This window comes from Phyllobates terribilis, unplaced genomic scaffold, assembly GCF_046119375.1.
Source record: "Phyllobates terribilis strain yellow unplaced genomic scaffold, ASM4611937v1 Scaffold_47__1_contigs__length_9908305, whole genome shotgun sequence".
NCBI classification, from domain to species: domain Eukaryota; kingdom Metazoa; phylum Chordata; class Amphibia; order Anura; family Dendrobatidae; genus Phyllobates; species Phyllobates terribilis.
In genome coordinates, this window is record NW_027362807.1 from 6,741,148 (window position 1) to 6,751,951 (window position 10,804).

General features: G+C 45.3%; 1 pseudogene; it reads left to right on the plus strand.

Annotated features, from left to right (window-relative positions):
* The window catches only part of LOC141191570 (uncharacterized), a 773,803-nt pseudogene that overhangs the window by 82,169 nt on the left and 680,830 nt on the right, over positions 1 to 10,804 (plus strand).

Here is a 10,804-nt window from a genome sequence, read left to right on the forward strand (position 1 = left end):
ACCTTGAGGGGTGAAGTTGTTAGAATGGTGTCAACTTTTGGGTATTTTCTGTCATAAAGGCCTCTCAAAGTCCCTTCAAATAAGATGTGGTCCCTGAAAAAATGGTTTTGTAAATTTTGTTGGAAAAATGAGAAATCAGTTGTTAACTTTTAACCCTTATAACTTCCTAATAAAAAAAAATTGGTGCTGATGTAAAGTAGACAAGTGGTAAATGTTATTTATTAACTATTTTGTGTGACATATCTCTCTGATTTATGGGCATGAAAATTCAAAGTTTGAAAATTGCTAAATTTTCGCCAAATTTCAGATTTTTTCACAAATAAACGCAAGTCATATCGAAGAAATTTTGCCACTATCATGAAGTACAAGATGTCACGAAAAAACAGTCTCAGAATCAGAGGAATCGGTTGAAGAGTTCCAGAGCTATTACCTCATAAAGTGACAGTGGTCAGAATTGAAAAAATTGGCCCGGTCACGAAGGCGAAAACCGGCTCTGGCGCGAAAGGGTTAAACTTTTCCAGAAGAAGATACAGATTCAGTGGAATGTAATCCGGAGTTCTTTTTGTTATTCTTGTACCCGGTATTTGAATTTCTCAACCGTTTGTATTCGTGTATGTTCTAAAATGCTCAAATTAGGGATATCATCAAATGGTAGAATAACCGACTTACCTCAATTAATGGACAGTCCTGACCAGGTGTGCACCTACTGCTGGTGCAGCCGGTGCAACTGCATCGGGGCACGACGGTGCAGGGGGGCCCTTGCCGGGCGGCTGATAATGAGGGTAATCTGGCCTGCTTCTCGGAGCCCCATGGCCAGATTGCCATCATCATATGTGGTGGGCATGGAGCGATCCCTGCAGCTCCGCTGCTGACAGGAGGAAAATGGCAGCAGAGCTGCAGAGATCCGTTTTCTGCTTCCTGCCCTGTGCTTCCTCCCTGACACAGGCCCGCGCTGCTTGATGACGTCATCATTTGGTGTGAGCCTGTGTGTCAGGGAGGAAGTTACCGGAGACGAGGAGGTGCAGGGGAGCGAGCTGAGGTAAGTTGTGTTTTTTATTTTTTTAACAAACTGGGGAAGCTGGGGAGAGCAATGAGAGGAGGCTGGGGAGAGCATTGAGGGGAGGCTGGGAAGAGCAATGAGAGGAGCTGGGGAGAGCAATGAGAGAAGGCTGGGGAGAGCAATGAGAGGAGACTGGGGAGAGCAATGAAAGGGGGCAGGGGAGAGCAATGAGAGGAGGCTGGGGAGAGCAATGAGAGAAGGCTGGGGAAAGCAATGAGGGGCTGGAAAGAGCAATGAGGGAAGGCTGGGGAGAGCAATGACAGGAGGCTGGGGAGACCAATGAGAGAAGGCTGTGGAGAGCAATGGGAAGAGGCTGGGGAGAGCAATGAGAGAAGGCTGGGGAGAGCAATGCTGGGGCTGGGGAGAGCAATGATGGGGATGGAGGGAGAGAGCAATGACGGGGGTGCTGGGAGAGAGCAATGATGGGGGTGCTGGGAGAGAGCAATGACGGGGGTTTCACTTTGCTTGTACTGTAAAGTCTTGTATATTTTCCATGTGCACATAGCCTTACAGTTAATTGGGGAGAGTCACAGAGACTGAATAATTAATATTATTGGCCGGTGGAGATTATAGTTAATGGGGGGGCACAGTGCTGCTTATCACTTTATATTTTGATTACTAAGTGGCTAATAGTATATTAATGGGGGGGTACATATCTGTATTCAGGAGCGCAGTGCGGGGGAGACATGTATGTATACAATATATGTGACCTTGTTATTTTCTAGGCTGGAGAGCATCATGACAAGACTAATCGTGGCTGGGAGATGTCGACATGAAGGTCTGACCAGATGGAGAAGAAGCAGCAGAAACCGACTCTGATCACGTCAGCGGTAAGTGCCTGGATGTAAATATTATTCTGTATCTGCACTGTGTGACTAGGCGTGATCTTAAAATCCCTTAGGCTGCATTTTCACATTTGTGTGAAATGTCCGTGTGCTGCCAGATTTTTTTTATCGGATGGTCCATGGACTCGTACAGTTTTATAGATACATTCACACATCCATGAAAATCACGTATCTGAGAATGAGATCTGTGAGGGTCAGAGAATGTCCTGTTCTGGTGCAATTTTGAGGATTAGAATAGGACATGCTTAATGCATCTGTAATCATTGCTCTGGAGGGAGGTAGGGCTTGGCTTCTATCTGTGTACATATGCTTTTGCATGGGCAGCCATTTTAGGGGGTCTCGTGTGCACACGGTAGTGTGGTTCAAACAGTATTTTTTTCTTTTTTTCAAATGTTCCATGTATGCTCACTGTATGCTATTTTTTATTTCAGATGTCTTACAATAGCGAGGAATTTGTCCGTGAACTAATCGAGATGTATCGGTCCCTGCCCTGCCTTTGGCAGATTAAGTCTGCCAAGTACAGTAACCGAAATAAAAAAAGGGAGGCATATGGGAAACTAGTTGCTCTCTTTAAGCAGCATAATCCCTGCGAGAAGGTCAATGAGACTGTTGTTCGGGAAAAGATCCAGGGTCTTCGCACAGTCTATAAAAAAGAGCTGGACAAGGTGGAGAAGTCAATGAAGTCTGGTGCCGGCACAGATGAGGTTTATGTGCCCTCGTTATGGTACTATGACTTGCTTGGCTTCACCCGTGATCAGGAGCTGCTGCGCACAATGGTATCTTCGATGCGGCAGACCCTGGATCAAGACCCTGTGATCCCGACTGACACCCCTGTTGGAGATGTAAGTACCTTCTTTGCTTGCTTCCCTGTAAATAGCATTTAAACTTGGTATGTACATGCCATAGTTGAATGGAAAATATTAACTAATGTTTTACCTGCTTAATTCTGCAGTTTACAAAAGTTATCCCTTCCAGTTCAGATAAGTACACTCCTTTACTATTTTCACCCCACTCACTTCTCATATTGTTGAATGCCATTTCATATCCTGTACTGCTAGTGCCTCCCCACACATTTGTTTCCAGTGCACGTTTACCCATGCTGGTCATGATATATCCAATGCCAACACATTTATGTGGTGTGGTGCTGAATGTTGTAAAATAATTTTTGGGTTTAACTTTAACATTTAATTTTCTGTTCCCGCAGCATCAGCAAGATATGTTAACCACAAGTGACGACATCCTGGGTGATGAACCTAGCCTGGCGGAGGCTGCTGAGGGGTCAAGACCCTGCACCCTCAACCCTCAATTCAGCTACTGTGCCTCGGCGAATAATCAATGCACATAAGAGAAAGGCCACCTTGTCACCATCAACAAAGCTAGTCTCTTTGGCAAAGCAAATTTTAAGCCAGCAGAGCAACTCAGGCATGGACAGCTTTGCCAACTTCACCGCTGATCGACTTCAGAAGCTGGATGACACACAGAGGATCCATGCCGAAAGGGTCATTTTCGAGACTTTAAATAAAGCGGCAGCCGGTCAACTGAGTGAAACATCAACTGTACATACTAGGATTGACCGTGATCCCTGTGCAAGTCAGTCATGGACCCAAATGCCGGAACCACTGCGTAGCACACCAGTATGACGGTTTGTACCTCAACGAAACCTGCCGCTTGCCCCCCCCCCCCCCCCCCCAATATCCCAGGTTTTCTAATTCCTTTCTTGAAGAACTATCTTCTCCGCCCAGGCAAGGATTTTTGAATCCAGAAAACCAGTATCAAGAGCTTTAGTGATGTTTTCCTTGTAGGGTTTAAGTTAAATGTTTAAATTGTTAAGTTATTGTTTATTTAATAGTTAATTTAATTGTTTATTTATTAAAATATTTGTTCATAATAAAAATGTTTTTTGAATTAAGACTTGCAGCCTGCTTTACTGAATTCAGCATATAGTTATTAGCAGGTCTACTAGGCGGGGTAATGGACTGGGTGCATCTACACAGATGCATAGATATAATGGGTGTGAGTGATGAAACATGTTATTTGTTTGTAACAAAGTGTACACAACAGTGGATATAAACTTTAACGTTTTTTTTATAACAACAAAATAAATATAACAGCAAAAAACAAAAAAGTTAGTGGCTGCCGCGCCGCCACAAACCTTGCCAGCATCACTCCGTGCTGTTGGACTGCTTCTCCTAGTGTCCGCTGTGACGCCAGGAGTGTCCGCTGTGATGCCAGGAGGTCGTCTAATGTAGGGATTTCGACGGAGGTAATGGTTAAACTTAAGACGAATGATTCTGTACATTCATCTAATTAAGGCTATGTGCCCACAATGCAGAAATGCTCAGGATTTTTTCCTGAACGTTTCTGCATCTCCCTGGCAGGAAAAAACACATGAGGATTGTACATGCGTTCTTCCTGCCAGGGACATGCGGAAATGAAGCGGTCTTCACTTGCATTTCCGCATTCGGGTTGACAAGCACTTTCCAAGCGATTAGCATCACTTGGAAAGTGCTTGTCAACTTGGTCACACTATATAAATCCATGCAAACGGCATGGATTTATATACTGTGACCCCCAAAGAATGTAAAAAAAAATAAAAAATTATCTATACTTACCTTCCGATGGCCCCCGCAGTCTTGATACCCTCCGTCCCGGCTGCCGGCAGCGGTAAACTGAAGGACCTGCCGACGTCAGCGTCGTGTGACCCGTCACATGACTCGGACGTCAGCGTAGGTCCTTCATTCAACCGCGAAGTGCCGGGAAGCAAGGAGGAGCGCAGCGCGGGCCGCCAGAAGGTAAGTATATATATATTTTTTATTTTATTCTTTTTTTTTTTAATGGTACCTGGGTCTGGATGAGAGTCCTCTCATCCACAACCGGGTACCATCCGCACATTATAACGCGCCAATTACGCAAGTACAGCCAATTACGCAAGTACAGATGCAGTCTTGCGGAATTGGCGCGTTCTAATGCAAGTCAATGGCGGCGCAAAAAGAAGCGCTTCCGCAAAATAATTGGTAGTGCTGCGTTTTTTTACACAATGATAATCCCCAGCGGTAATTTCCGCAGCATGTGCACAGCACATGCGGATTATCATAGGGGAACATTGCAGCCCTTCTACCCATGCGTTTTTAAGGCATTTTTAATGCGTTTCCGCAGCTGCAGAAACGCATTAAAAACGCATCGTGGGCACACAGCCTAACAGGTACATGTTTGTTATTTAACACTTACGGTTTTCGGTTTGCTCGGGTGATGATGAGCTGATGGACCACCCGGATCCTCTGGCATCACCGGCTAGGCAAAGACACAACACTTCATAGTACATGACAGCCCTATACTTTCCAAGTTGTATGGACCGTATTTTATGTGAAAGCATTACCGTAAGACAAAGCTACACCCATATCATGGAGTGATGCTGGCGAGCCTGTAAATGACTCTTGCTGGGGCTCTGGGTCAGCAGGTGACTCCTGCTGGGGCTCCGGGTCTGCAGGTGCTGGAGAACAAATAACATTACATACCTGAGGTACTGAACTGTAATTGTAACCAATGTGCTGCCATATACTGTGCTAACCTATTTTAAAACCACTCACCGCGATGGGGCAGGGTCTGTGACCGGATGCTTCTTTCGGATCTGGGTAGTGGAGCTCTGAACCCCAAATCTTCGGGGTAAGCCCCGACTTATGGAGCACTGGATGTCCTGGATGCTCATGGCACTCATAGTCCCTGGCATCCAGCTCTGCTATGAGGTAGCGGACCTCTGCATCCCCCCATGGAGTTGCCCGTCTCCTGGCCGCCATGTTACCGCCTCTCCTGACAAGCTAGGCCGCAACAACATCATAAAACCCGCCCACGACGAATCAACGTCGTAAACCACGCCCATGACGCATTAACGTCGCCCATAGTCGGGGGCACGCCCTATTAGAGGACGCTACTGCGTGCGCAAAGGAAGCGGCCTGAATTCAAAGTATGTACGTCACACTGGAGACGCTGCTGCGTTCGAAAAATGACGCATTATTAATACAGCGTCTCTGGTCACACAGGAAGACTGGTGTGTTGGTGGTTTTATGTATGGATAAAGATCTATATTTTTAGATAGGTAAGCATACTTGTATGTCTGTGACTATGTATGTGTATATGTAGGTATCTGTATATATGTGTGTATATTTTTATGTATCTGAATATGTATGTGTAGCATGGGGATCGCCCCAGGAAGCATTTCTGACCCCCAGGTCACTGCTGTCAACAACGTGGTCAGAGGTATTAAGCCACATTTACGGGCTCACAATAAAACGTTCAAAAATGAAACTGAAACTGCTTTCCTGTGAAATATGTTAAGGAACTTCCTTTCTAGGGTAAAGACTTGTGTATAAGGTAAAATAACTAACCCCAAAAAAAATACTCCTCCACACCTTGGGCTATGTTCACAAGTAGCATTTTTTATGTGTTTTTGCACTTTTATATTGCTTTCAACCGTGACAAATGCATTCACCGGGAAATGTCATTTTAACATTTTACAACCTTAGCTGGCCATGTGCTGTGACACATGCATACAGTGCTGAAAAGACAATTTTAAATATATATATTTGCGGCTGAACAGTGATCAACACACTCAAACTGTTTTTTTTTTTAGATACAAATGGCCCAAAAGTGGATAATAAAGAGGTTTGAACCGTGGAACTGCAAAACCACACTTCTGTTTCTCGGGCCTACACCAGATTATTTTCAACAGATATATTTGTGTCTGAAAAATCAGAGACACACTTTTTTTTGGGGGGGGGGGGGGCACCAAAAGGTTCATAAGACGGGTATTTGTACAGTGTGAAGGAGGAGAAAAAAAAAGAGGATTTAGATGAAAAAAAAAAAAGGATTTGTCCTGGCCCCCGAGACCTGGAGCTAAGTCCAGCAATTTCAGAAACACAGGACTGTAATGCAGGGTTTGCTGGTATAACCACTGCGTCTCCTATACAGCCTGCCTGCCTGATATCTGGGATGCATATTAGTCCTGAGAAGGACTGTTTGTTTGATCTGGCAGCCTTTACAGACCCTACACTAACCATTTTGCAGTTTATATCTCTCCCTAAATCAGCAGCGCTGTCCCTACACGTCTGATCCGGAGTGACTGTGTCCAAGATGGCGGTGCACGGTATTAAATACTCGAGGTGACGCTGTGCGGCCAGGCATTCACTGCAATGCCCACAACCAACATGGCTGCGGCATTACAGTGACTGGCTGGCAATCCCTACATGTTCATTGGCTCTGTAAAGAGAACCAAACATGCAGGGCGGAGACCCGAGCTCCTGCCCGAGTAACCCGGAAATGCTCGGTGCTCGCCGAACATCACGAGTAGCGTGATGCTCGGGCAAGTACCGAGCAGTGTCGAGCATGTTTGCGCAACACTAGAGTACACGTATGCATCTGCGGGCCCTTACTACTGAAAGAATGAGAAACAAAGCTTTTGCAAAGTAAAACACATACAGTCATGGCCAAAAGTATTGAGAATGACACCAAAATTATATTTTCACATGATCTGCTGGCCTCTGGTTTTTATTAGTGTTTGTCTGATGTTTATATCACATACAGAAATATAATTGCAATCATATTATGAGTACCAATAGGTTATATTGACAGTTAGAATGAGTTAATGCAGCAAGTCAATATTTGCAGTGTTGCCCCTTCTTCTTCAAGACCTCTGTAATTCTCCCTGGCATGCTCTCAATCAACTTTTGGACCAAATCCTGACTGATAGCAGTCCATTCTTGCATAATCAATGCTTGCATTTTGCCAGAATTTGTTGGTTTTTGTTTGTCCACCCGTCTCTTGATGATTGACCACAAGTTCTCAATGGGATTAAGATCTGGGGAGTTTCCAGGCCATGGACCCAAAATCTCTATGTTTTGTTCCATGAGCCATTTAGTTATCACCTTTGCTTTATGGCAAGGTGCTCCATCATGCTGGAAAAGGCATTGTTGGGCGCCAAACTGCTCTTGGACGGTTGGGAGAAGTTGCTCTTGGAGGACATTCTGGTACCATTCTTTATTCATGGCTGTGTTTTTAGGCAAGACTGTGAGTGAGCCGATTCCCTTGGCTGAGAAGCAACCCCACACATGAATGGTTTCAGGATGCTTTACAGTTGGCATGAGATAAGACTGGTGGTAGCGCTCACCTCTTCTTCTCCGAATAAGCTGTTTTCCAGATGTCCCAAACAATCGAAAAGGGGATTCATCAGAGAAAATGACTTTGCCCCAGTCCTCAGCAGTCCACTCCCTGTACCTTTTGCAGAATATCAGTCGGTCCCTGATGTTTTTTCTGGAGAGAAGTGGCTTCTTTGCTGCCCTCCTTGAATCCAGCCCTTGCTCAAAGAGTCTCCGCCTCACAGTGCGTGCAGAAGCACTCACACCAGCCTGCTGCCATTCCTGAGCAAGCTCGGCACTGCTGGTAGTCCAATCCCGCAGTTTTAAGATACGGTCCTGGCGCTTGCTGGTCTTTCTTGGGCGCCCTGGAGCCTTTTTGACAACAATGGAAGCTCTCTCCTTGAAGTTCTTGATGATGCGATAGATTGTTGACTGAGGTGCAATCTTTGTAGCTGCGATACTCTTCCCTGTTAGGCCATTTTTGTGCAGTGCAATGATGGCTGCACGTGTTTCTTTAGAGATAACCATGGTTAACTGAAGAGAAACAATGATACCAAGAACCAGCCTCCTTTTAAAGTGTCCAGTGATGTCATTCTTACTTAATCATGACTGATTGATCGCCAGCCCTGTCCTCATCAACACCCACACCTGTGTTAATGGATCAATCACTAAAACGATGTTAGGTGCTCCTTTGTAAGGCAGGACTGCAATGATGGTGAAATGTGTTTTGGGGGTTAAAGTTCATTTTCTGGGCAAATATTGACTTTGCAAGTACAGTAATTGCTGTTAAGCTGGTCACTCTTTGACATTCAGGAGTATATGCAAATTGCCATTACAAAAAATGAAGCAGTAAACTTTGGAAAAATTACTATTTGTCTCATTCTCAATACTTTTGGCCATGACTGTAGTTTATTAGACAAATCAGTACAAATATGAAAGTAGTGTATAAATGTCAGTAGTAGCCCACTATAAGTTCTGATGCTGCCAAGTAACAGCACCAGGACCGTTAAAATATTGGCAGTAGTTGTCTCGGCACGTCTTTGCATCGTGGGTGTTTCTGCCGGGTCTCAATGGTTGAAGGCCTGCAATTGCGGGATCGTTTGCACGCCATTGACCGAGCTGCACTTCCCCATTTGTTAGGCCCACAGAGTCCATGAAGCCAGGCGGACAGTACGCCAAGGCATCGCGCCGGTGAAGGAAGTTGTGAAGCGTGCAACAAGCCAAAACAACTGAGTCTATTGATTCAAGCTTCATGTTTATAGGCATGTGGAAAACTCTGAAGCGATTGGCCATGATACCGAAGGCATTTTCTACAACCCGACGTGCCCTTGACAAGCGGTAATTGAAAATTCTGCTTTCCTCTGTCAGACTTTTTTGTGGGAACGGTTTGATAAGATTGGGATGAAGCGGGAAGGCCTCATCACCGACAAAAACAAAATTAAGGTTGCCTCTAGTGTCAGAGTTGGGAGGCAAGTGAAGGTCACGGTTGTTCAAACGCTCTCCAAAGAGTGTGTGCTCTAAAACACCACCATCGGAAACCCTTCCGTTCATGCCAACATCTACATTTATAAATTCGTAATTGGTGTTCACAAGGATGATGATGAAATAGCCCTTATAATTAAAGAAATATGATCCGCTGTTTGGTGGTTGAGTGATCCGGACATGTTTCCCGTCCAAAGCCCCACCACAGTTAGGAAACTGCCAAAGCTGCTCAAAATCGGAGGCAATCTTTTTCCATTCCTCCTCCGTGTTGGGAAACTGCATGTAGCTACGTAGACTGTGGAAAATGGCATTACATGTCTCCGGAATTAGAATGCTGAGCAGGGACCTTGAAATGGCTGAAGAAAAATGCAAGTCTTGCAGTGAGCGTCCGGTGGCCAGGAATCGCAGCGTGACTGCCAATCTTTCATCTACTGGGATGGCAGCACGCATCGCTGTATCCTTCCGTTGAATCAGTGGAGTAATTCTTTCCAGTAAATGTATGAAGGATTCTTCTGACATCCGCAGATCGTTGCGGAAATCATGAGGATTCTTCTCCTGAAGCTCTCTTACAAGTTGCATGTGGGACAAATCGGACCTCTTCTGCAGCCACTCTCTGGTCCACATGTGACGCTTTCGTTTGGAACGCCTCTCAAGCATCCGTGCCTCATCTAGACACTTTGCTTCCTCAACCAGCAATGCAGCAAACACAACAGCATGCTGCGCATTGTTCATGATGCTGCAAACTGAAAAATATAAAATGAAAACATGAGAAAAGGTTTTAAAAAAATAAAGCAATAAATGCATTCCATTCCATTAGCGCGCATGCCAGAAAACATGCTGTACGGGTGTGCGAACACGAGACCCCCTAAAATGGCTGCCCATGCAAAAGCATATGTACACAGATAGAAGCCAAGCCCTCCCTCCCTTCATCCAGAGCAATGATAGCTGATAATTAGTAGGTGTCCTATAAATTAAGGAGGCAATGGGAATGCATTTGAGACCCCAAACGATACGTACCGTGCACAGAGATAGGTCAAAAGAACCGTTGAAGAATCGAAGAAGAGTCGCAGTCTGGAAAACTGTACTATGATCTGTAACAAGCACGCGGTCACGAACAATGGACGGAAGCGCTACTATGTCGCCTCATAAGGCTAGGCCGCCACCCAATCAGAACGCAGTAGCGACCACCAATCGGAGCTGAGGGGTGCGGAAAAGGCAACGCAAATGCATGCCTATGTGTCTCAATTCTGAGTCGCTTACTGGGTCGTTGGTAAGGTGTCAAACGCTCC